The 26,570-nt window shown below is 39.1% G+C and overlaps 1 long non-coding RNA gene and 4 other non-coding genes across 5 annotated transcripts in view; 1 reads left to right on the forward strand and 4 right to left on the reverse strand.

Annotated features, from left to right (window-relative positions):
* LOC118495412 overlaps nucleotides 1–9,552 on the forward strand; it is a 113,549-nt gene extending 103,997 nt beyond the window's left edge. Inside the window, exons 2-3 of the long non-coding RNA XR_004897805.1 lie at nucleotides 7,772–7,890; nucleotides 8,863–9,552. This is a non-coding gene — a long non-coding RNA (uncharacterized LOC118495412). The remainder of the gene's footprint in view (nucleotides 1–7,771; nucleotides 7,891–8,862) is intronic.
* Nucleotides 9,553–22,166: 12,614 nt separating this feature from the next.
* LOC116038837 lies at nucleotides 22,167–22,307 on the reverse strand. Its single transcript, XR_004102182.1, has one exon. It is a non-coding gene; the product is annotated as a U4 spliceosomal RNA (small nuclear RNA).
* Nucleotides 22,308–23,808: 1,501 nt separating this feature from the next.
* On the reverse strand, nucleotides 23,809–23,949 carry LOC116038836. Its single transcript, XR_004102181.1, has one exon. It is a non-coding gene; the product is annotated as a U4 spliceosomal RNA (small nuclear RNA).
* Nucleotides 23,950–24,791: 842 nt separating this feature from the next.
* On the reverse strand, nucleotides 24,792–24,932 carry LOC116038838. Its single transcript, XR_004102183.1, has one exon. It is a non-coding gene; the product is annotated as a U4 spliceosomal RNA (small nuclear RNA).
* Nucleotides 24,933–25,761: 829 nt separating this feature from the next.
* Nucleotides 25,762–25,902, reverse strand: LOC116038829. The gene has a single exon (XR_004102174.1). It is a non-coding gene; the product is annotated as a U4 spliceosomal RNA (small nuclear RNA).
* Nucleotides 25,903–26,570: the final 668 nt, after the last annotated feature.

Raw genomic sequence — 26,570 nt, forward strand, 5'->3', positions numbered from 1 at the left:
TATTATAGGAAAGCATAAACTGTCATTTCATTGTTACGCAGATGATTTGCAAATCTATTTGCCTATTAAAGCAAATGACAGTGTCGCACTAAACTCCCTGCTTAGTTGCATCACTGATATTAAGCTGTGGCTTTCAGAAAACTTTCTTAATTTGAATGAAGATAAAACGGAGTGTATTATTTTCAGTACTTCAGGCACGCAAAATGGTCCAGCTTTGAGTTTGGGAGCTCTAGCATCCTACACTAGGTCAGCTGTCAAAAATTTGGGGGTTACTTTTGATTGCAGCATGAAATTTGACAAGCAGATCAGTGATGTTGTTAGAATGAGCTTTTTCCAGCTTCGTCTCCTGGCTAAAGTTAAGCCTTTCCTCAACAGGCACGATCTAGAAAAGGCAATTCATGCCTTTATTAGTTCTAGGTTGGATTATTGTAATGCTCTTTACGTTGGTCTGAATCAGACCTCCATCGCACATCTTCAACTTGTGCAAAATGCAGCTGCTCGCTTTTTAACAAACACATCTAGACGTGCACATATCACTCCTGTTCTCTACACCCTTCATTGGCTCCCTTTGCGTTTTAGAATCGATTTTAAGATTTTATTGTTTGCTTTCAAGGCCTTAAATGGTCTGGCCCCAGAGTATTTGTCCGAAATTTTAACTTTGCGGGAGCACAACCGGTCATTGCGGTCTTCAAACCAGCGACTTTTAGAAGTGCCAAGGTCTAGATATAAACGGTGGGGTGACCAGGCTTTTGCGGTTGCTGCTCCGAGACTCTGGAACAAGTTACCCCCTGATATGCGCACTATTACAGATGTAGCTCTTTTTAGGTCCAAACTTAAAACGCATCTGTTTAGTCAGGCTTTTAATATGTAGCAGTGGTGTGACGATTTAATTCTTCTGTTTCTCTGTAACTATTTCTGATTTTAAATGTTCTTTCTTTATATTGTATGATATGTGTTTTTGTTCTTGGTTTCGATGTTAAGCACTTTGGATACCTGCTGGTTGCTGTAAAGTGCTATATAAATAAAGTTTGATTGATTGATTGATTGATTTGATGCCAGGATTTCTGGGCCTTTGAAGATAGATTCTGACACAGGGGTCCTTTACTATATAAAACATTGCAGATTAAGGCCCCAATTATTTAACTTGATGTTGTGCTTTTGGTGTATTTTTCCAAACAATTTGACAATCAAATCGACACAAACTAGTTTAAACACAGTGAACCCGGGGATTTCAGGGCCCCTGAGATTTTGGGTTGGCACGTTGTATGGTTGGCAGTCCAATGACTGAGCTGTAAACAACTGTATATACACAGAGGTGCATCTACTGAATGGCATTTATCTGGTTGTAAGTAGGTGACTTTACTTTCTTCAACTGTTTTGAACTGCTCACTGTGTCAATGCATAGGGAAAGCAGAGGCACTTTTAATGATCCTGGTCAACCTGCACTTTTCTATAGAGCATTAATGCAGTGCCAAGTAACGTAAATCTGTAGAAACTGCTAAACAAAGGGTAGTGAATGTAAGAATGTGTATATTGAAGGAGATAGGCCATTCAAATGTTGCTTAACAAAATGGAGCAGTCATTCAGTTCTCACTTGGCAATTTGTGACAGCTGTTATATTCATTGTGGTAACAAGCTGTTAGAATGTCTGCTGCATTTCCCACTGAATCCTGATGTAGACTCTGTCATTTTCTCCATCTGAGGATTCCTCCAGCCAAAATTGTTATAACACGTATTTATATCACACTCGCTGGCAAGGCTATCTTTCATTTGGCTGTTCCGGAGGTCTTCCAAGGGGCTCCATTAGCACACTCCTCATCACTGTGTTTACTTTGCTTCTGACACATATTGGGAATGCAACATTCCCCGTGCTCTAGTCTCTCCATCACATTCTGGATAAATTATTCACAAGTGATCACATTCCAGTAGTATAATTATCACTGTCCGACACGACACCTCAGCAGTTTCTTAGCAACTGCTATCGCAGCAACACACTTTCTGCTTCCACAACAGCAGTATTTTCCATCTAGTTGAAACCAGACTCATTGCTTGTGGAATTCATTAAATAATGGCATCGGGATTATCCTAAATACAAACGCACCTCGTAATCATCCACCCTTTAGAGCTGGCTTTAGAACTGTATGTCAGCATGGATGGCAGGCAACCACCCCAGGCCACAGGCTGAGGGAGTCAGCCATGGTCTTAGTCAATGAGCTGGTGGCTCAGATGGCTGTGTGGATGGCAGCCAAAACAAACAGGAGGGAGGTTCAGAGAACAGGGCAGAAAGCAGGTTTAGTGAAAACTCCGAGTTTGTTAACCCTGAGATGAGGGAAACTCTGGGTTTTCTGTTTCAGAAAGAGAGGTAACTTAACTTCAGAGTCAGTTACTATGGTAACTGAGCCTGTGCACCTAACCTGGTCGGGAGCAGGTTTTCTTCAATAAATCTCAAGTTTCTCTCAGTCTCCTCCCTCTGACACAGCCTTCTTTCATTTCCTCATTCATTCATTCAGTCTGTATCAGGCGCATTTTAGCGAAGTTTGTTATCGGCATGAATAAAAAAACAGGGTTGGTTTATTAACCATGTTAGGCAGACTATAAAACAATGTTTTTCTCAAAACATGGCATTTCCTTTTGATCGCATTGATGAAGAAGCTGCTTTACTTCTGCTTTACTTCGCAGGGTGTTAAATATATGTCGGGAGATGATATTGAAGACCCAACATTTTAATTTTCAGATAACTTCCTATTTGAGCGGTATCGTTTTTCTTCCAGTCATGTAGCCTACATAACCTTATCCGTGCTCATATCACTAACGTCACCTATCGTGGACATGCTCTACATCCCAGCAGATTATTTGTGTCATTATTTTTTTTTGCAAATGGCAGTTTTCTTTACAACATTGGTGATGCGGAGCATATTAGTAAACACTGTATAGCAAAGCGCCGTCAGAAAAGTGTGATCGCTCTGAAACGTGTTTTAAATGTTTTTGTAGTGTTCCCTGGACACAAACCAGTAAGAGCCATTAAAAAGGAGTCCCACAGTATTGCAGGTGAATGATGTAAACCCTTTGAAATAAAAGATTATGAATTATAATTCTGTTAATGATGGTGCTGCAGCCTGAATGGGATTAGAAGGCCTAGGACTTTTTCGCCCGCAGTATTGCACCTAAATGAAATAGATTATAGGTTCAATACCATTTCACCAGTAATATTATACTTATGATTAAATATGATATACACTATATTGGAATATACGCATTTAGTCTAGCAGCAATTTTTAATAAAATTCTCTCTCTTTTGCAGCAGCCACTATGTTGCTTTTTTAACGAAATACATGTTCAAACTCGCTGTATGTGTGCATGAGTATTTCCGCCGACCCATTTGTTTGTGGTTGTTACCATGGATGGTAGTATCATGTACGGTGGCCGACAAGGGCAAACGCCCTGCAACTTAAGAAAACACACGAAAAAAGACAAAACACAAGCAAATTAAGAAAACATCTTCATTAATTTGACAACACATGTGCAGCATTCAGCAAACACGCTGCAAATGCACACAACACAACCAAATACATAAACGCACTGCAAATACACACAACACAACCAAATACATAAACGCGCTGCAAATATGAAACGATGCAAAAAGAAAAGCACACAAACAAATGCAACAAAAAAACGCAGCATCCAGATTACACAACGGAAGTTCTCCAAACCCCTAAGGGGAGTAGCTAAGTGGAACAGCTTGATTTTCGACCCCACAAGGAGGGAGAGAGAGAGAGAGAAACTGTATAGACTGTAAATATTAAGTCTATGTTTGAGATATGTTTTCTCTCGTTTGGTGGGTGTGTCTCGGCTCAGGTCACAGGTGATACTCAATCATCAGAGACGTGTCTGTAAACTCGTGGTGATAAAACATTTAAAACTGCATCAGCGTTTAACGTTGACGTTTGTTTAAGCCATATTACATGAGAGGGTTTAATTTCGAGGTCCGAAGTCGAAGTGTAATATTGTGATTATACAACAACGGTTACCAACAAAATAAGTGATCAATCTGTATTCATATTGTGGAGCAATTCGCTCTTGAAATACAAAAAACAGACAGGATTTATAGTCCCTCGAGTAAACCAGCCAATTTAGATAGATAGATAGATAGATAGATAGATTTTTATTGATCCCAAAAAATGGGAAATAACGGTGTTGCAGCAGCAAAATATCGGACACACAGCACACATACAGAGTATACATTAAATAATAGGAAACAATATACATTAACTAATAATAGAATACTACACAAGCAATATTTAAAATATATACAATTTGGAAATAAAATGTACAACTGTTTCAATAGATATAGATAAACTATATTTTATGGGATTTATCAAACTGAATAAATCCCGCTCGCACATATAAACACAAAACTGCTTTGCTAACTCCAACATGTTGTAAGTAAGACATCTGCTGAAAAAGTTATTGTATTCATTAGCATGATTGGCGTACTGTTTAGTTCAAAAACATCCAACACACCAAAGTACAAAGACATAGCAGACCAGACGCAAGCTTTTATTTTGAAAAGCCGAAACTCGGGGACGGCACCAGCCGGGAAGGCATGAGACGGGAGCATAGACTGTATATTATTAATATATTATGTTATTAATAATAATAATAATATGAATTTAATATACAGTCTATGGAGTTCTCCAGGCTGCAGCCATACCCGACTAAAAAGGCAGAGCGCTCTCTCCCCGTGGGGTCGAAAATCAAGTTGTTCCACTAGTTGCTCCCTCTAGAGGTCTGGAGAACTTCCGTTGTGTAATCTGGATGCTACGTTTTTTTGTTGCATTTGTTTTCTGGGTTTGTGTGCTTTTCTTTTTGCATCGTTTCATATTTGCAGCGCGTTTATGTATTTTGTTGTGTTGTGTGCATTTGCAGCGCGTTTGCTGAATGCAAAGTTGTTTTCTTAATTTGCTTGTGTTTTGTCTATTTGCGTGTGTTTTCTTAAATTGCAGGGCGTTTGCCCCTGTCGGCCACTGTAATCATGGCTCCGTTCATGCTGCTTTTTTGCTGTGGTGGTGCACGTACGTGAACCTACTCCGAGTTGATTGAACCAACTCAAATCAGCTGTTCTGAAACCGAAAACTCAGAGTTTCCCATATCAGGGTAAATCAACTCGGACATCAGGGTTAGACTCAGAGTTTGTTAAACCCCGACGTTGTTGAGGTTTTGTTTGGGAAGGTTTCAGATCAGTGAATTGCCACTTGGAGAAGTTAGCTTGTAGTCCTTTTTTGACCAGATAGTCCTGGGAATTAAACTCAGGACCCAAAACAGGAACAAGAACTAGCCCGACAATCACTTATTGCTGATATATAAATATCTGTATATATGTCGGCTGATGAATAACAAGAAATTGCAGTATAGAAATGCCAAAATATGGTTAGGTCATTTATAAACAGTGTCGCTGTTACATACAGGTAGTTCATTTATTTTTTTAACTGTGGAATGTCACAACAATTCTTTCAAAAACAAATTTCCTAACATGTTTATGTAAAACAAAAGAAAAAGAAAACGGATGATTTATCATTATCTGATTCTTGTAACTCTCAAATATCATTACCAGTATCTCCCTCAAAAATCCAGTAACTGTCAGGGTCTAAAAACAATTAGCAAATAATCTTAAGTTTCAATTTTGTTTTTCTGGCTTGCCCACTCTCTATATCACACTTCTTTTTAGGGTAGTCTGTTAGCTCCATGACTTTTGTTAGACATCAACAACAACAGGCAAAATTCCCATCCCAAGGTAAAATACTGATACAAGGCGACAACCAGTTTTACCAGGTTTATGTTTTATCAGGGGTGTTCAGCTCTGCAATCTTCACCCTGATAGTCCCTGGTCCATCAGAAAATACTACATTGGGTGTGGTGAAAATGCAGGCACAGATGAAAATACATACAAAGTTTCTTGTAAACGTTTCCTGCAGTCAAAAAAGAAAATTGCTCCTGTGGTTCCTTGAAAGTTAAGGTGATCACACATTACAATACACTTGATGATCTTGGCTGCCCTACAGGGAGGTGGCAAATGGGCGGTGATGTGCTCTAAATTTAACAGTTAGCAATCTGTCTCTGGAGGAGGCCATTTATCTCCTCCAATGACTTTAAAGGGGCGCTATGCAGTTTTGGCCATTTCTTTGCTGTTTTCTTGCTTTTTGCTCGCAGGTTTCTCTATAGAGCTCCCCCTACAGCTTCGGAATAGACATTTGGCAGCTCCTATGTTTACTTGTGTCTGAGTCCTCGCTCGGTCAGTCTGCCGTTTCCTCTTTCTCTGTTCCTCCGACAATGCTTTCCTAGCTTTCTGCTTCTTTTTTGCCGGCTTAGCCATGACGATAGTGTGAAAAACTCCATCGCTACCTTGTTAGCCGGTTCCTGAATGGGCGTATGTGTGCAGTGCCATGAAGCAATCTGTTACATTGTGAGACTTGATATCACGCGATGCTCGCCGGCCGAAAGTTGCAAGGGTGGTTTTTCCGCTCACAGGCGCTAGAGGGAGCGAGACGACCACCATTCAACTCGAAAAAAAAGTCATATAACCATTCCAATGACTCCGAAGCTGTTCAGTTAAGGTAAAATAAGCTAAAAAAAAACTGCGTAGTTCCCCTTTAACACGGTTGTCACAGCATGGACCTGTGTTTGACTGAAATCCAGATTGTGTGGAAGCCACTTTCTTCACTTCCTCACTGTCTATCTATAATCAAGGGTCTAGTTGTAATTTGGAGGAAGCGTTCAAAAGGAGCTGACGACTCAATCGACACAACAGCCAATCTCCTGTTTCTGCTTCTCTTTGACGTCGGATATTAAGCTGAAGCTCTGCACAGTCCTCTGTTTTCTTATCAGTCTACCATGGGAACTTGGCTTTCTCTGCGCAAACGCTTATATTGACATTTAAAGAAGTCCATCCCTCAGATAAACGTGTGTAATACCAAACAATTCATATCCTTCTGGTTAAATTGCTTTTTCACAATCTGATGCAAAGCTTTATGTGATGTTGACTGATTTCCTGTTAAGCTCTTCACTGCCAGTCCTGTTTATACAAAAGAATGACAGATTCAGGCTATTACAAATGCCGTTTCAACGGAAATCACTTGTTTCACCTACATCTATCTGATTCTGAATTTGACATTAAAATTGACATTTTAATTTGATCTGTTTGCTTGCTGTTGTCAAACAAGTAAAATATGTATACAAATGCAGTACTGAAGTGCTTCACAGTAAATCCCATCATATATTAATTACTGATACATTTAACAGACATTAAGATACAGGTGAAAAGTTCTGCAGCACCGCATATCTGTGCAGTAGCTGTGACAGGAAAATGTCCTTCAAATTATTTTCATACACTTGAGTAATACGTGGTCTCTTTTAGTAAATGGCTTCAATTTATATATTGCTTATATCCTAAGCATTCACACATATACCAACCTGCTGTGTTGATGGTTGATTATAGTGTTTTTATGTTAATTATTTCCAAGGCCAGCATGATCTGAAGATGTTTTAGTATTTTTAGGCAGTATTTTGACACATATCTTGGTAATACTGGTAAAGGTGATATTTGGGGCAAAAACCGTACTATAAAAACTTAGCACCAGCACATTCCTACTACTGATTGGCTCTAAAGCAATAGCTGATGAGGTAAGAAAAAGTATCACTCACTCCCTTTCAACAAATCTGAGCATAAAAACGTTATCGCGTTTCTGAGTCAAAACCCCTTTTCTTTGACATTTAGGTGGCTGCTGGGTTGTTGTTTTTTGAGGTGCTTTTTATTCAGTCCTTCACAGCAGAGAGGGGAGAGTGACAGATGACAAAAGCTCCAGGCCAGGACAAAACCAAGGACACGGTTGTACGGTATGCACCTTCGCCAACTATCTTTCAAATGACACTTGTTTGTTAAAAGGGCTCTAAAAAAAACAGAATCCTAACTATTTCAGTATCTAAAAGATAGAACAATGTGTTGTATTATAAAATGGGAATTGAGTTTATCTCTGACGCCTTCTTGTCTGTTCACATTTTAGGATGCTAATGTGTAATTGATCTAGATGATTTGGCACAACTCAGACTGTCTCTCTCAGTAAATGGGATTCTCCTGAGAAGCTTCTTCAGTGTTTAATTAAAAGTGTGCAGTGAACGTGTGATTACTTTTACTAAGTTTGATTAGCTTTACTATTTCAATATATAGTATTATAAGTATTTAACAGTTTGTTTCCAAGATGATTAAATACTTTTTCAACTGACCACATAAAAAAACATTTATTGAATGGATTCTATAAATGTTAGTAATATAGTGATTGCATGGGGATGTTTTGTTATTTCATGTTTCTACACCAAAAATGGCATTTTAACATACTGAAGTCTCACTTTACAGTAGATTCCCAGAAAATACATCATCAGTAAAATACAGTAGAAACAGAAGTATGGCCAGATGGTGTTGTTGCTTTACAGTTTGCATCTCTTACTGTTCATACTATTACCAACTGGTTTAATTTTATCCATAGGCTTTACTTATCACTAGCATTTGTTATGCTCCACACTTTCTGGTTGGCATGAAAGTCTATTTCTACAAGGTAGAATAATTTCAATATACAGTTCCTAAACATTGTGTTTCACTTGAATAGTTTTAGATATAGATTTTTGTGTGTTTTACTAGATTATGGCAATTTTAGAAAGACATTTGCCATTTGTAGTGCAAGATTTCAGTTCCTAATCATATTTCTATTTGTCAAAAGAAAACTGTCCAGACCCTTGTCATTTTCTCTGGTTTCTGTTCCTGTTCCTGTTGGAGTCTTGCCTCCAAGATAATGTCCTGTCCTCTGTGTTTAGTAGGTGGAATGAGAACCTGTCTGACAGGAGATTTGTCATGGATGTTGACCATGTACTGATGCTCCATCACTCCCAGGTCTCTGTGTGGGTGTTTGTGCCCTACCAGACCTGCACACAGACCCAGATGAGCCTGCTCTTTGGAAAATAATAACCACTCTCACAGGAACAGGTTGAAGGTTAGGACCGAAATCCAATAATAAACTTGGCTAAGTCCTTGTTCCTGTATGCTGGTTCTGCATTGACATTCCTCATACATCAATAAATCCGCTTTCTGATAGAACTGACTTAGTGGTTTTGACACTGAAGAGTTTTGTACAGCAAATGTCAAAATCGGTTGGTTTCATTGACTGACCTTCACAGTTCCCCACAGTTCAAGTTGACACCAATAGCAATGATCTTTCTTTAACAAAAGATTATATCATGCTGAGTCAGTCAGCAGAGTCAAATGGCAAAACTGTTGGAGACTTTCTATGAAGTGTTATTTTCAACTAATTTTATGCAAGTAAAAGCAAGCTTCCATTTACAGACGGGACTGATTCCTGACATCTTGCAGATTTCATTGCTCTGGCTAATGAAATTTGTGACACCAGTATGTGTACTTTGAACACGCACACTAGTGATGATGAAGGTTTAATCTGCTGCTATTTTCAACTAAAGCTATAATGCGTAGTTTCTGTCGCCCTCATGAGGAATTCTAAGTAATGACAACAACACTGTGGTGCTTCCACATGACGCAAGCCTTCGGTGATCGCACACCACCCCCACCCCCCTCCTCCACACAGTTGCTAGTAGCATCTAACCCGTCAAATAATGGAGGAAACGGAGGATTAAAAAAACATGATGGACTCTTCAGAAGAGGTAATTATCTTGTAATTTTTATGTCCTCTTTGTCTCCAAAGCTAAACGCTGCTGTTGTCCTTTCTCAGCGGTGACGTAAAACGCATTACTTGAGCTGCTGCACGCAAAAGTCATCGGACTACACCATTTTGTAAACATGCCATATTGAAAAATACAAAGAATTTTGTGGAGCTAGTATTAACTCATTTGGCAATGACTTGAATGTAATGGACGTTCATTAATATAAAATAGTACTATAGCTTTAAGTAACTGCAATGAGATAAGGATTAAATACTGTAAAGGTTCAGTTTCTGTTTAGTTTTGCTTTTTCTCTGGCCTGCACTCTCTATCTCTTTTAAAGATATCACGACTGAAAAACCAAAACATAGCCACAAACTGCATTTTGTAATGTGCTACCCTGTGACGTTAAATCATCTTCTGGTCTGCACACTGTTTGAGCGTCAAGGTGTAAATCAAGACCTGTAAGACAAAAGGTTTAACAGTGTGTTGAAAGCTTAAATGGGGATTTGTAGTTGTATGTTAACGGGATAGTTCTGTTTTGGAAGTGGGGTTGTATGAGGTACTTATGCATAGTCCGTGTATTACCTACAGTAGGCTGCGGTCGCCGCGCCCCCAGTTTGCAGAAGCAGTCCGGAGTACCAGCATGGGACCTAAGCAATGTACTGCTGTGGACGGGGGCCGCTGCAAAATCTTAGCTACTTAAAAATAGACCCACCTAAAAAAATCTGTTTAAGTGTACGCTATATTTAGAATATTTACAGCGCTTTATCTTTCCATCAGACAACCCGTTACGATGGAAAACTGAAGCCGGTATATCCATTTGTGATCTCTTTCAAGCCATTAACCAGTCCCTCCAGGATTTCGCGATGTTGCGATCGTGCCAATTCACGCAAATTCAACCAATCACCGCGAATTTGGTGCGACTCACAATTTTGACCAATCACCACAACTTTTCCGCAAATTTGACCAATAACCTGAAGTTTCAACCAATCCCAGCAGTCCCACGTGCACTCTGAGAGCCAATGACCAAGCAGGAGTGAGAACGGGTTGATCATTTCCTAGTTTGTGATATGAAGACAAGATGTGTGTGACTCGAACATCTCACATTTACCAACAAAACGTCCAGCGAAAGACCGTGCAAAACATTTCAGACCGTCCTGCCAACCTGTATACATTTTAACATCAATGTAGACTGTAACGATTTAAAAGTCGCTGAAGTTGCTGCCGTTTCAATCCTGGCTGTCGGCTCTCTGCAGCGGGTGGAGCTGCTGCTCCGTTCCCCCGCGACTGACACTTGCACACACACAAACACACACACAGACACACACAAGCAACACACACGGTGGATGCAGGAAAAAAGGAGATGAGACGACACGATGACCTAAATTGAGGACAGCTGCGCTCGTTATTGTAAGTGCAATGATAAGTTAAAGTCAGTACTTTATCAAACCGTATGAATGTGTGTCCCAGGCCAGGTTAGGAAATTATCTAACAATGTAAAGATCAACAAGCCACTGACACATATGTTCAAATTTGATTAATTCAATAAATTATTATTTTTTGTCTTAAATCCACCAGCCATTTTCATATTATATTAACATTTGCAGCATCCTGAGCCTTTTTGGTAAGGTTACTAGGAAATCTCAGCCCAGAGTAGTTTTATTCTCCCCAAAGCAAGTTTCCTTTTTATTTTGAAAGAACAATAAAAAAAACAAAATCGCAACTTTTTTGCAACTTTCACTGTCTCCCGCAACTTCATTGCAACAAACATACAAAAGACATCGCAACTTTTATCGCAATTTTTTACAAAAGCTCCCATGAAATCAGGCATTTTGGGCCGCAACAATCTCAAAAAAAGCAGCAAAATCCTGGAGGGACTGATTAACCTTGCAGAACATGGGAGTTTCTGGTCTACCGGATTCAGATTCACCAAAGTCACATGCAACCATATGATCTCAAAATATGTACTATGGCAGCCTTAAGACATGCTGGACCCTGAGGAGATCCATTTAGCTGCCAACAGAGGAGCATATATGATTATATCCATTAAATTTGATTTGTACGGAAGGAGAGATGAATTGCACTTCTGATGTCTTTCTAATTATGTTTCATGGGGGGCAACCCACCACAACATCAGTGGGAATATATTTGCCTTGCTATATTAAAAATTCTGCTTCACTATGAAGTATGCATACCATATTATGTTATGGTGGATTAAGTGGCCAAGATTAACACAAATTAAATTAAGCACAAAAAATTCTGCATATAGTGGAACACTTGTCATCCTAATCTCAGACTGACAAACCGACAACCAAATGCTGCCTATATCAATATTAAATATTGTATTATGTTGTTTCCTATTCTGAATTGTGAATTGTGAATGCAAAGTACACCAAAATAATTACTTTTAATAATTCTCAAATAAAAGCATACTTTACCTGTCTAACAGACACTTTATTTCACTGAAATTATTGTACATCTGAAAAATGGGAAGTAACAACTTGAGTAGCGCTTGTTGAGATATTTCTATTATTGTAGACATTATTATAGAATATTAGCAATTAAAGTTATATTTGTCCACGTTGCAAAAGAAGCTGTGTGCAGTCAATTGAGGAAGTGGTTCAAGGAATATCCCTGATGCACAGAAAGTTAAGCTGAAGTCATAAAATTGGTTTACGCCTTTATGGCTTAAAGGTGCAGATAACCAGGAACACAGGAAAGGTCACGAAAAGGGGAAGAGGAAGAATGAGACAGGAGTGATCTGTCTTAACCCTAGCTGGAGTAGAAACATCGGCCTGACTGGGGGCATGGAGACCCCCATAGACGCACACCCACATCCTGCCGGATGGAGGAGGAGGACAGCCCAGAGTGGATAAAAGGGAATGTTACTTTTGAATATTGGCTCATAACCTGAGAGACATGAGGAGGTCTGGGTTGTGGGCCCGCATGTCTGGGCCTGCATGCGTTTGTAATACTTAAGATACTGTTCAGTAAAAGTACTTAATTTTATTCTATCGTCTCAGTAATTTATTTCAGTCCACCGGTTAAGAGATCATCAAAAAGAATGTGCTTAAGAGGGATAGTTTAGAGTGTAAGACAATTGGAGTCAGAATCTGGGGCCTAAGTTTGAGGGTTTCAGATCTTAATTTATCCTTCTTCACGCAGAAGTTAATTTATGTTTGCAATTTATGAGTTATGATACTTTTGAAAGGCTTTTCTTTTATGGCTACTCTAGTAGTATTACTGTTACTTTGCCAATAGTTTTATTTGACAATAACAAAGGTAATGACTGCAATCAGCCACTACAACTAATAAGGGTAGTTCAGGTAATGAACAAAATATTTGTAAATTTCTATTAAAAGTTACTAGCATTTTTTAATAATCATACAGTCATGCCAATATCTTGAACTGTTCAATCTGAATAGGGAGGCAACTAAAAGCAACAGAAGGTCAACATAAAATAGACCAAAACCTCAACAGAAAGTTACAAGAATGTAACACTCAGATTCCTTGCACTTTAAGATGTGGTACACATATATTTTAAGTTAAAATGTTTGAGTTAAAATTGGGTGACTGGGTCTCAAACTGGGTCTGAAACTAATGAACCCTCGCTTGCAATGTTTGGGCCTATTTCTTGTGAAAGAAAACAAGCGCAACCTTGGCCAAGGCATCAACAGTCTGTTAACCACTTACCCCACAGTGTAAAACACTCTCTGCAGGCGCGGCGGTGGCAGGAATAGTAACGTCCTGTTTGGCAAGGACATTGAGTCTCTTGAAAAAGCTTTCCTTCCTTTTCACTAATAAAGTTCATTTTGGTTGGGAATAATGGCTTATTTAAGTAATATAGTAATATTTGGTACCTGCCTCTGTAGCACGGTAGCCCTTCACAAAAACGGTGCTAATAAATCACAACAGTGCTTTACAATTGGGGCTCTCAAGCGTTCCTGCTGTCTTTCAGGAACTCGTAGAAGCTTCCTAAACATCTGCACCGTTAACACCAGTTTAAACAGACTATATTTATAATTGGTATGTTTGAAGTAGGACTTTGTTTTTACTTGGCTAAAGTTAGTTGTGCAAACTGTGTATTAAAAACGAAATACACCCAGATGCTTGCTTTAGTTGCAGTGCTTAATGAAGTTGATGAGTGATTACACATGTATTTGTCTCAATTCAGAATGTCTTCCCACTTGATACTTGAAGTTTAGCAAAGTAGGGACCTCATACTTCAACAGTGGTGGAATGTAACTAAGTACATTTACTCAATACCTGTACTTGAGTACAAATTTGAGGTACTTGTACTTTACTTGAGTCTTTTCTTTTCATGCTACTTTCAACTTCTACTCCAGAGGGAAATATTGTACTTTTTACTCCACAACATTAATCGGACAGCTTTAGTTACTAGTTACTTTATAAATTAAGATGTTTGCACATAAAACACATGTAGTTTATAAAATCTGGTGTTTTATTATAATTTAAACTACCCAACAAACACAAACCTAGAAGAGCCTACAAGTCCAGATGAAATTATAAGACGATTAAACACAGTTTAACTGTTTGGATCGTTTCCAGTTTCTAAAATGTGAGGATTTTTCTGCATTGAGTACTTTAAGTACATTTTCCTGATGATACTTACATACTTTTACTTAAGTAACATTTTCAATGCAGGACTTTTACAGTGCGGTATTAGTACTTTTACTTAAGTAAAGGCTCTGAATACTTCTTCCACCACTGCACTTCAATTTGTTCAACACCCCAATGTTCCTAAAAAAACAACATATGGTGTTAGATTAGTGCAAGCAACACCAGAACCCATTTTTAGCGGGCTCTAACAAGTGGCGAGAGGAGAACAGATGAGACACAGCATGGAGGGGCATGACACAGTGGAGTCAGAAGAAGTGTCTTAATAAACTCTCACCTGACGTCCCAACCTCAAAATCCTGTACCTTGTTAAAATTTACTGGCTGAGCCCCGGGAAAAGTGGCCTATGTCTCACCTTATACTTTGCTATCACTCAATTATTGCAGAGCTTCTCAGCAGTGCTATGACAGAATACCATCTAGGACAAAACACTTACAATAGGCCCTCAAATTCTGAACATAATTCATATTTTCCAGGATGACCATTTTAAGTTAAATGGACCTTTACATGAACAGATTGTATGTGTTTTCCGAAGATATGATTAAACTTTGCTTTGACAGAGTGAACTTAATGCATTTTCTAAATATTTTGATTTTTCAGGCGCTTTCAAACTGGCAGAAGATTACAGCTTACTTGGATTTCACTGACTCTGCAATAAAAATGGCATAAATCTTTCTAAGTGAGCATTTTCTAAAGCATTTAAACTAAACCAGCACTCCTCAACAGACTGCCAATTCAAATTCAATAAATACCCCACCTTTTAACCTATGCTGCACTCATTTTAGACCACATTTTTAGAACACATAAAAATATTGGACCAGTAACTATCCTGCAAGTATAGACAATAATCTACTTATTAATCGTCCTTGTGGAAGCCTCTAGTCTTTGATGGTCACTAAATAGCCTAGCACAATTATACTAAACAATAAAACGATACAATCTTATTCTTTGTCTTTATCAATTAATGTGCCCGTGTAGACAAAGAAATGTTGCTCATTTTCTCTGACTAATTGCTTTGAGCAAGCATGGACCGCTATGACGTTATAATAGGATTTTAAAAGAGCCATTTTCTAAGGGATTATAGGACTGGTTGGTATAACTCACTGCCTTCAGTGCATACTCATTTTAAGTCTGTCTCATTTAAGAAGGTCAAAATGCAGAGGGGCTAGGACCCAGGGAATAAATGCTTCTACACATTAGAGGTTTTAGTGAAGGTGGTTGTCCAAAATGGCCCTGGATCTCTGCAAAGCTGTGGTATCACATGAAGATATACAACACGTATGTCAGACTTGATGATTCACAACATATAACTTAAAGTCTCATCAGGCTTTATGGAGAATTACAAAGAATTGCTGCATTAGTGAGGGGGCGGGGGGGGTTCAACATTTGGTCACATTGTAATTTCCAATCAAATCAAAGTTTTTTGTTAAGTTTAATATGATTAAAGTGGCTACGTATATAGGCAAACTTGTTAAAACTATACACTATCCGAGCTTGGCCTGAGAGCAGGCAATAATCTTGTCAAAGAAATCCAATTAAAAGCACCTGGATCCTGAGGAAACAGAGGAGACTGGTACCTTTTTAAAAAGCTATTTCTGAGAGCCGCAGGCTACTGGGGGCTACCAGGGCTCTGCTCCTAATAGTCTGAAAAAGCTGGGTTTCCCTTTTCTAACAACCGATACACTAACACGCGTATAAACGAACATGCAAGCACACACCAATATGAACTGACTTTAGATCTCAAACTAGGGATGTTTATTTGTTTTGCCCTGATCCGGATCAGAGTACTTTCATACTGAATATCTGCCAATATCGAGTCCTATCCGATTCTTACATTTATCTTAATGTTGATCAAATATGTAGGCCCTATCTGACACATTAATATAACAGCTGTAGCCTTCTAAATTTGGCACATCTTATTTTTCACAAGCTTCTTGATCCAAATATTGAAGGTCCTGATTCAAAACTATAAAGTTGATAAACTTAAATTATTGATATAATATGAATAAAAATGTAACTTGGATAATACGACTCTTGATATTGACGTGAACTCTCACTCACCTATGGAGCAGAATGCTTGCAGTGTAGAGCAATGAAGAAGAGCAGCACTGCTACACTAACAGACTGAGGTGGACATAACTCAGTAAAGGAAGGTTTGGATTTTGATCGTTATTTTAGCAGATACTGATCAATTAAAATATGCCCAGATCGGCCCTGATAATGATCAGTTATCAGCTCAGGGCATTCCTATCTCTATCAACCTGCAACATTTGGACTGTCCTTCATTTCAACACACAGACAAGGCCTCATCCATTCTTTGTTGAACTTTAATGCTTTACAAACACCAAAGCAAGTAAGCACTGTGACTACTCTTCTGAAGTGATTTTGGAGAGGGAAATTATGAAGTTAAATACACTGGTTGACTCAAATGACACCATTGTATTCATATAATACTATCACATATATATCTATATCAATCCAGGCTGACGTCAATGATATAGTGCATGCATGTTGCTTCCTCTAAATTTCAGGTTGTGGTCGACTAGCGGGGCCTGCTTTGTTTGTTTGATAAATTGATCAACATTGATTGTGATTGGTGGTTTGCTGTGCGTGGAAAGCCTGCATGTCACACACTAGCAACAAACTCTGTGTATCCAAGAACACTTAAATCAGTGTAAATTATGTTATATCAGACACAGACTTCTGTTGTAGGTTAGTGTTACGTTTCCAGCTTTGCTGCTCCGAACCGTAACGTTAGTTGGGACAGGCCCCTTGATTCTTAAGGCTAACTATATTTGCTTTAGCCTGGCTGGTAGCAGCTTTCTGGCAACTCTACGATGAAAAATGGCCAGGAGACCTGATAATGTTGCATTAATCAGTCCCTCCAGGATTTCGCAATTGCAACAATTCACGCAAATTCACTGTAAACTTTGTGCGACTCGCAATTTTGACCAATCACCGCAAATTTGACCAATAACTGGAGTTTTCCGCAACTTCAACCAATCACAACAGTCCCACGTGCCAGACTTTGCGTCAGTATGTAACTCTGAGGACGCAACTCTCTGAGAGCCACTGACCAAGAGGGAGTGAGAACCTCTTAATACATCCATGGTGAGAATGGGTTGACGTAACACACGTACGTCGCCTAATTCATTTCCTTGTTTCTGATATGAAGACGAGACGTGTGTGACTGGAACATCTCACATTTACCAACAAAACGTACAGCAAAAGACCGTGCAAAACATTACATACCGTCCTGCCAACCTGTATACATTTTAACATCAATGTATGCTGTAACTATTTTCACTCTTAAGTCCCTGAAAACTGCTGTTGTTTCAATCCTGTTGGCTCTCTGCAGCGGGCGGGGCTGCTGCTCAGTTCCCCCCGTGACTGATGCACGCACACACACACAAACACACACGGTGATTGAGATGAGACGTACATGATGACCTAAATTGAGGACAGCTTCGCTCGTTATTGTAAGTGCAATGATAAGTTAAATTCCAATAAGTACTTTATCAAACCGTATGAATGTGTGTCCCAGCCCAGGATAGGAAATGATCTAACAATGTAAAGATCAACAAGCCACTGACACATATGTTCAATTTTGATTTATTCAATAAATTATTATTTTTTGTCTTAAATCCACCAGCCATTTTCATATTATACCAACATTTGCAACATCCTGAGCTTTTTTGGTAAGGTTACAAGGAAAACTTAGCCTGGAGTAATTTTATTCTCCCCGAAATGTTTCCTTTTTATTATTAGATAAGAAGTATACCAAAAAAAATCGCTACTTTTTTTTGCAATTTTCCTTGTCTCTCACAACTTCATTGCAACAAACATACAAAAGACATCGCAACTTTTATCACATTTTTTTACAAAAGCTCCCGCAAAATCAGGCATTTTGGGCTGCAACAATCTCAAAAAAAGGCCGCGAAATCCTGGAGGGACTGATTAATCAGGTGATTTATTTTGTCTTTGCATAAAACACTGACTACTGTAGCTCCACTACCCATGGAAAAGCATGTGTGTGTCTGCGGCCGCAGACACAGTGTGTACTGTATGTGACAGTGTGTACTTTTCTACACATGAGAGGTTAGCTAGATCGGATCTGCTAGACATGTCGACGTCAAAAGAGGTGCCTTATTCTGCCTCTGATTGACTCACCCTGGTATTCTTCAGGTAAGGGTTAGGTTTATTGTTCAGGTGCCGCCGGAAATTCCACCAGATGTGGCTCATTTCGGCCGGATGTCCGTCACCTTCTGCTTTCTTTGTGTTGGCATTCTGAACTCCGATTGATTTATGAGGACTATGGTTAACCTTTTCTCAGATCTCTGCAGGGTAAATCCAGCCAACTAGCTAGACTATCTGCCCAATCTGAGTTTTTTGTTGCACAACTAAAACAACTTTTGAACGTACACATTCCACCAAAAAAGTTCCTTTCCGAGGCTGTTTTGCAGAGGCACCGTTGCTCCGTCTGGCACTTAGCGCCGCCCAAGACAAGTGTAATTGGGTTAAAGAAATGCCAATAAACCAGAGCATGTTTTTCTCCCATCCCCAAATGCTGTGTGGACTCGCCAGACCCTCCTCTGCAGCGCCGTGGAGGAAGGTCTGGTAATGTGAGACTACCCTAACCTTAATCAATCCCTACTCCTCATGCCTAAACCTAACTACGTTGACCATTCTAGCAGATCCAATTTAGGATTTACCACACAGGAGGGCCTCATTTCCCATAACAAACCCCGTCGGACTGGACCAACGAGTGAAAGCCTGACCGAGTGGGACTCTTGTCTGGTTCCTCACGCGGTCAGTTTCTCGTTTTCTTTTCCTTGACTCTTCCGACCGCGCTTTCTTCGTTTTCTTCGTCGACTCTGCCATGATTCACGTCTGAAATGCGTGCTAGTGTCTTCCATAGAGGTTGCTTCTTATATGTTGTTGATGTATGTGACGTCGTGCCGTAAGGCAAGTCGTGATTCTCGCGAGAGTTGGCGGGACGCCACCTCTCAAACCTGCATTGCTGGTTTTCTCAGTGGTGTCCCCCCCCCTGCTTTGCTGTCGGGATGATTCGCCCTACTACGAGTTTGCTTACCATCGAAATTACTTCGAAGCTGTTATATTAAGTTACAAATCTTGCATAGCCTTTAATTCCTGAACGTGATGGGCTATCCTTTGACACCCCCTTCCAATCAAAAGAAGGGGAAACAGAGCAGAGAATGATGGAATAAAGAGTGGAGGAGACCAATCACCTCTGCCTGAAGGGTTTTGAAAGTAATTGAAGCTGAAATACAATAACGATGCGGCACAGTGTCAGGATGTCACAGGAGGCAGCTAATTGGGGGCAACCCCTCGTACACCTCGCAGTGATTTAGTGGGAGATGGCATTAGAGGACTGGAACAAGTTTAATTGGGTGTGTTGAATAACCAGATAACTTTTAAGGGTTTCTGTTCATATGAGATCTCTACATTTCTGGTTATCTACCAGGAATAATGGGCTAATTCTTCAGATCAGCTCTGAAGAAAGAGGAGAGTACTCACATAATTGGCCGCAAATCAAAGCATCTCTTTTAGATTTGCACCTGTTTTTTATAGATAGAATAGAATAGGCTGTGATGTCTCACTCTTTGAAGAGAAGCCGGGTTTTCACTGGATTTGTGACAAACAGGATCAAAACAAAAGACCTGCTGCAAAGCAGATTGCAAATTAGCTTGCTGAATAAAAGATCCAAAAAAAAGAATAAAACTAATTTTTTGTTTACTGTGATCTTGAAAATGTCTTAATTTGTAATGTTGTTCATGCTAATTACAGTTTTCATATATACTGGATAAAGACCGTGAAAGCAGGGCATTTCATTGCATGGTAATGTAAAAGTAGTGTTCATGTTCCAGAATGCTTTGTCAGCTGTGCCAGTGACATTTTATTATCAACCATGTTTTTTCCCCTGGTGTATAGCATTTGGTATATAAACCTCTGAATGCATTCTACATCTTGTACAGAATATGAGGGGAAATTACTTTCTATGACGACGGTGATTTCCTCCACAACTGTCAAACCTGGGAATTCTCACATTTTTTAAAAGAACTGAGAGAGAGAGAGAGAGAGAGAGAGAGAGAGAGAGAGAGAGAGAGAGAGAGGATACACTGGTTTCCATAGCAATTGTCGGCACTGTCACATGGTTACCTAGGAACTAGTCCTATGATGCTGTGCAATCTATTTGTTTATGTTGGGAAGTCTCCAGCTGTCGCTTACACAGAACAAAGCCATATCTTGCCATTTCATTTCTGACATTTTAACGAGTTGTTTTCGAAATCTGAAAGGTCAGAGTTTCAGAGATATCAAGGAAGGACGACAAACTCCTGCTTATCTCACATAATTTGTCTGAGTACCATAAGTACATTTTAACATACATAAAACGGTGGGTCATATGCAGGTCAAAAGGAGCACACACAAGCAACATTGACTCTGAATCTCAATTTTTTGCTGACTGATCAATGCTCAGTGGATGTGTAACAGATAGGAAAAAGCAAGTGCATCCTGGGTCATACTGAAGGAAGAATAAATGCAAAAGCAGCAAGTAATTTATCTAAGCTACCAGGGTTGAGGAAAGATACATTAGAAGCAGCTGGATTACAATAATCACATTACAAAATATCTGAACCTCCAATTAATTATTGATACTGAACTAAACCCAGAGTAATGACATTTCAGATACTTTTGGCAAAATACATGATTGCTCAGAAACATGTCTAAATAATAAAAGAGATTTTAACTGTGAGATTGTAGATTGAAACACACTTTAAACAAATGTTACATGAAGTTTACTGACATTGGTTATGATAGTATGTCTCAGATTATAATGATTTAAAATGAACAGCAGTAACCCCAATACAACCCAATGTGACCAAAATGCATTATTGAGCTAGAATAATTAAACGGGAAGTACTCCATTAACTACAGTTGATTACATTTTTTTTCCTCAACCCTGGTGAGTACTCCTGACCTTGGTACAGTTTTCTACAGTCCTACTATTTTTTAAATAAAAGCTACAATTTTGAAGGTAAAAATGTCAACCACATCACGGTTACAAGTATGGACGGTGTGAGAAAGTGACAATATTAAGTGTGCTTGCATGACAGCAAGAGTGTAAGAGAGTGTTCACAGGGTAAAAAAACTTTGAGCTCATCTGCCTAATGAAAGACTTGATTAAACCCCCACCCCTGTGACTGCCTAATACCAACCCTTCTTCTAATCAGAAATCACTGAAATGAGTTACAGGGTGGTACAACATGACTGCACAAAGGTTTCTATCACTTTAGAACGACAATCACAATTACAGGCAACAATTGAGCACAAACTCTTTCATGCTGCAGGAATGATTAAGAACTGCAACACATAATTATGTAATATCTTTCACATATATCTAGCCTATATATTGTTTATCACTTGGCTAGAAAACAAACTGACTTACGTTTAAAGATGTAAATGTATGTTCTTCTACTTCAGTCTGTTTTCTCCTCACATTCACCACCCCATATCCTGTTAAAGAGTGCCCTCTGCTGTTCTGGCAAGTACATTGCACTGAGACCAGGCTACTTGTGCAAAACAGTTTTTAAGGTTTTCATGCACATAGAAGTGACTAACGATGCATACATGTAACAGAAATGTGCTTTCTTTATAATGTACAGTATTTCAATAAATACATCACACGAGTAGAAATTAGGCAATAGTGAAGACTGGTATATACATATGTAAGTATAAAGGTATTAATCATAGTAAATGCTATTAATTCATCTTCGACAACAAATCAGTCTCCTTAGAGACCGTCAAAAATTGCCGTCGCCGACTATATTTCAAGTCGTCTAGGCGGGGTATTGGGTAAAGTTTTCAACTAGCAATAATCGCGCCTCGGATAAACCTCATAGGCTACGATACTGCCACTGCGCAAAGATACCGAGCACTACGCAGAGACAGAGGAGTGTCTCCGGTCCGCACACCTCTCTGTTGCGGTTCAACAACGGGTGCGGCTTAAAGTCTACTGTTTTATAATATATCGTTATAAATTGTGTAGAAATATAAACCATGTTATCAGCCAGAGAAAAATCATGGATACTTTACAAATGCATCTCCATAACTGAAAGCAGTATAGGTAAGGAAAAGACAAAATAAAAAATAGAAAACACAGACGCGTCCCGAACTTTGCGGTAGAATCGTGTATTAACTTATTATCAATATGAATAAAGTCAAGAACAAACAATCCAACATAAAAATTCACACACAACGTTAAATACCTGCGCAACAATTGAAGTAAGTTATAAGCGGAAATGACGTACTCTCTGGTACGTCTTTGTTTAAGGCTCCCTGAACTCCGCCCATGGATGCAAACCATAGACTGTATATATTAACAGTCTATGATGCAGACTCAGCCAGACTGGAAAGACGAATGTTTTTAGAACATGCCATTTTTTTTTATTTAAACCAATAGAGTCGCATGTTTAGGTCCGGGGAAACATGTGAAGACAACAGAACATACCGACACTAAACATTATTACGACTTACATTCCCAAAAAAAAAAAAACACTCATAAGAACAGTCGTTACATACGAGGCTTTTAGACTAGTGACACACACAGTGTATATGTATACTAAGAATGGGATATCATTCTTTTGACAAATAAAGATTGATGAATTTGTGTATTGTGTTATTGGGTATTGGGGAGAAAGTGCTTGGGAAACAGAAGATTTGCTGGGAAAACATGGCACAAGTTGGGTGCGCTTGTGGAGATATGGCCAGGGGGTATAGGGAACACTCAACGATTTTTTTTATTAAGGAACATTATTTTTTCCACACTTTTTGGACTGAGCCTGTTTCTTTTTCTGCTCACAACCTCTCCACATTTAGAGAAAATTCGTTCAGAGGGAACGGATGACGCCAGCTGACGCTTTTATCCAAATCGACCATGCATACTATACATACATAACATACCTTATCAGGAGCGATCAGAATAAAGTTTTCCCACGTTAGAACGACCTCTCTTCCTATAGATACTTCCATAGCCTAGGTTAATGAAAATAGATCGATACAAACAAACTGCTTGTCACTGTAGAGGCTACTACGAACCAAACGCAATGTTGTGCATTAAAGTTTTTATGCTTTGAGCGCGCTACAATTCAGACTCGGAGCAGCTGACTGGTTCGCGTGTGGCGTGACGCTGTGAACCACTCAGCTGATTCATTCAGAGAATGAAGCAGACGTCATATGTCACGTCATTTTTTTTACCTTCGGAGCAGTGGTTCAAAGGGAATTGTAGTTAATGGTTTGAAGCACGTATCGAAGCTTCAGTGTCAGAGTGCCATCACTACAGGAACCCAATTCAACAGATCTGTGTACAGATAACTATAATGTTTAACTACATAACATTGTATTTTGGTTTTGTTTTTAACAACAAATCAGTCTCCTTAGAGACCGTCAAAAATTGCCGTCGCCGACTATATTTCAAGTCGTCTAGGCGGGGTATTGGGTAAAGTTTTCAACTAGCAATAATCGCGCCTCGGATAAACCTCATAGGCTACGATACTGCCACTGCGCAAAGATACCGAGCACTACGCAGAGACAGAGGAGTGTCTCCGGTCCGCACACCTCTCTGTTGCGGTTCAACAACGGGTGCGGCTTAAAGTCTACCAGTTTATAATGAATCGTTACAATTGTGTAGAAATGTAAAACCATGTTATCCCCAGAGAAAAGTTATCGATATTTTACAAATACATCTCCATAAATAGAAACTGTAGTTAAGGAAAAGACTAAATAGAAATGAAATAGAAAACACAATCAGACGTGTCCTGAACTTTGTGGCTGAATCGTGTAGTAACTTATTATCAATACTTAAAGTTAATTAAAGTTATGAACAAACAATCCAACATAAACACTCACACACAACGTCGAATAAATGCACAACATTGAAATAGGTTATAAACGGAAATGACGTACTCTCCGGTACGTCTTTGTTTAAGGTCCCCGGAACTCAGGCAGATTAGAAAGATGAATAGTTTTAGACCATGCCATTTTTTAACTTAAAATAATTCAGTCGCATTTTTAAGAGTGGTGAAAACATGTAGAGACAACAGAACATACGAAACTAAACCTATTATTACGACTTAAAGCAACACTGTGTAACTTTTCCCGCTTCGGTCCCCCTACAGTTTGTCTCATTGGAACTACAGCTGCAGCTAAAAGTTAATAGTGTTGCTTTAAATTCCCCGAAGTAAAACACTCATAAGTCCAGTATTATACTGGAATAGCCTACATAAAGGTTACAGGTATAAGAGAGTACACGAAAATATCCTCATTTCTATGATTTATCTATTTTTTGTTAAATCATGATCGATGTCTCTCTTCAATTCATTAGTTAGTTAACTTCATTTTGGACAACATGTCGGCCTCCTTAGAGACTGTCAAAAATTGCCGTTGCCGACTATATTTCAAGTCGTCTAGGCGGGGTATTGGGTAAAGTTTTCAACTAGCAATAATCGCGCCTCGGATAAACCTCATAGACTACGATACTGCCACTGCGAAAGGATGAAAAGAGTAAGTTACGGAGGGGATGTCTCTCAGACCCGCACGTCCATCTGTTAGGGTTTTATGTTACTTTCATTATTTGGATAACAAACTTCTGGAGTTACACTATTACTGTCATGCTATAGTTTGCGTGGGTTAAGAATTGTTATTTAGGTCAACGTGCCTTGTGATTGTAGTTCAGTAGGTGGGACTTATTTCCGTGTGTTCTAACTATGCTTTGGGCTGGATGAGACTGATACTTTCCAAAGAAGATTTAAAAAAAAAAAGCTTGTTATCAGACTAGCCAGAGTAGCACTTCTTTATTTTTTTTGCGTACCAAAATATCCCTTTCAGCCACTGTAGTCTGAGTATGTTACATAAAATCATTCACAAGTGCATAGAATTCCTGTATAAACCGTTATATTCAAGTTTTTAAGAGACGATAAACTGTATTTGTTCCGAGGAAATTGGATTGTTGTGCAGCCATTGCAGTACAAAGTGGGAAAGGGTGTAAATACATGGAGTGCAAGTAAAGCATAAATAGGCCTATAAAGATCATCAGTAGGCTAAGGTTTAATACAAATATCTAATACATATTTAAACATGTACGACTGGGAATTTGTAGAATAGGTGAAGACAAAAAAGAGCCTGCAGCTGTGTGTAAACCATAGGCCTGATGAAATAAGCATTAAATGAAGAGACAAAATGAACACAACGTAATGTAACTTCGTACTTCTCGCCGTCCATGGAGCTCTATTAAGCTACCCTGCTACACGTAAGTTCCGTGCGACACAAGCACTACGCGCCTTGTGTTTCTATCGCATTTACAGTTTTATTTATACAAGATATCAGTCTCCTTAGAGACCGTCAAAAATTGCCATTGCCGACTATATTTCAAGTCGTCAAGGCGGGGTATTGGGTAAAGTTTTCAACTAGCAATAATCGCGCCTCGGATAAACCTCATAGGCTACGATACTGCCACTGCGCAAAGCTGATTTGAAAATGGTATAGACAGGGGTGTCACTCCGCTACACATGTTGTTTAGTTACGGTGCTTTAGCTTTAAAGTCATTAAATAGCAACCACACGGTCTTTGGAGCACACTCAAATACATATATTCTACCAACCCAACCTGCTGCTTTTTGAAGTATGCTAAAGTATGCTAAATTAACATTAATTCAAACTGTGGCCGTGACGCAATGCATCATGGGATAGAATCTCCCACACAGTCATTTTAATGTCAGCCCTGCCCCAGCGTACAGTTTTCCTTCATTTAAAGGTATACAAACTTCAATGTTTCACACATATTAAGCATGTTATTAGTAGCTCACTAAAGTATGTATTTAAAACATGTGAGAAGTCTACGGTGGTCCCTTTGACCGAATTTCTAATCGCTAATTCCTGTTTAGAAGAGCTGACACACACACTCGAGTAAAAACAACGTGTTTTAGTGTTGCAACCATTAATATTATACAGTCTATGGTTGCAACAGAAGACAGCGATTGCCATGTAAATATATAATAAATATGGCATAAATTGAAACTTTTTCGAGGAAGCATTTCAAACGACTTGCTCATCATGACTCCAATCCGTCTCTCGACAAAACTAACGTTATGCTACAGAAACACCACCAGATGTCGACATAGAACAGTATAAACCTGC

This window comes from Sander lucioperca, chromosome 7 (genome assembly GCF_008315115.2).
Source record: "Sander lucioperca isolate FBNREF2018 chromosome 7, SLUC_FBN_1.2, whole genome shotgun sequence".
Taxonomy (NCBI): Eukaryota; Metazoa; Chordata; class Actinopteri; order Perciformes; family Percidae; genus Sander; species Sander lucioperca.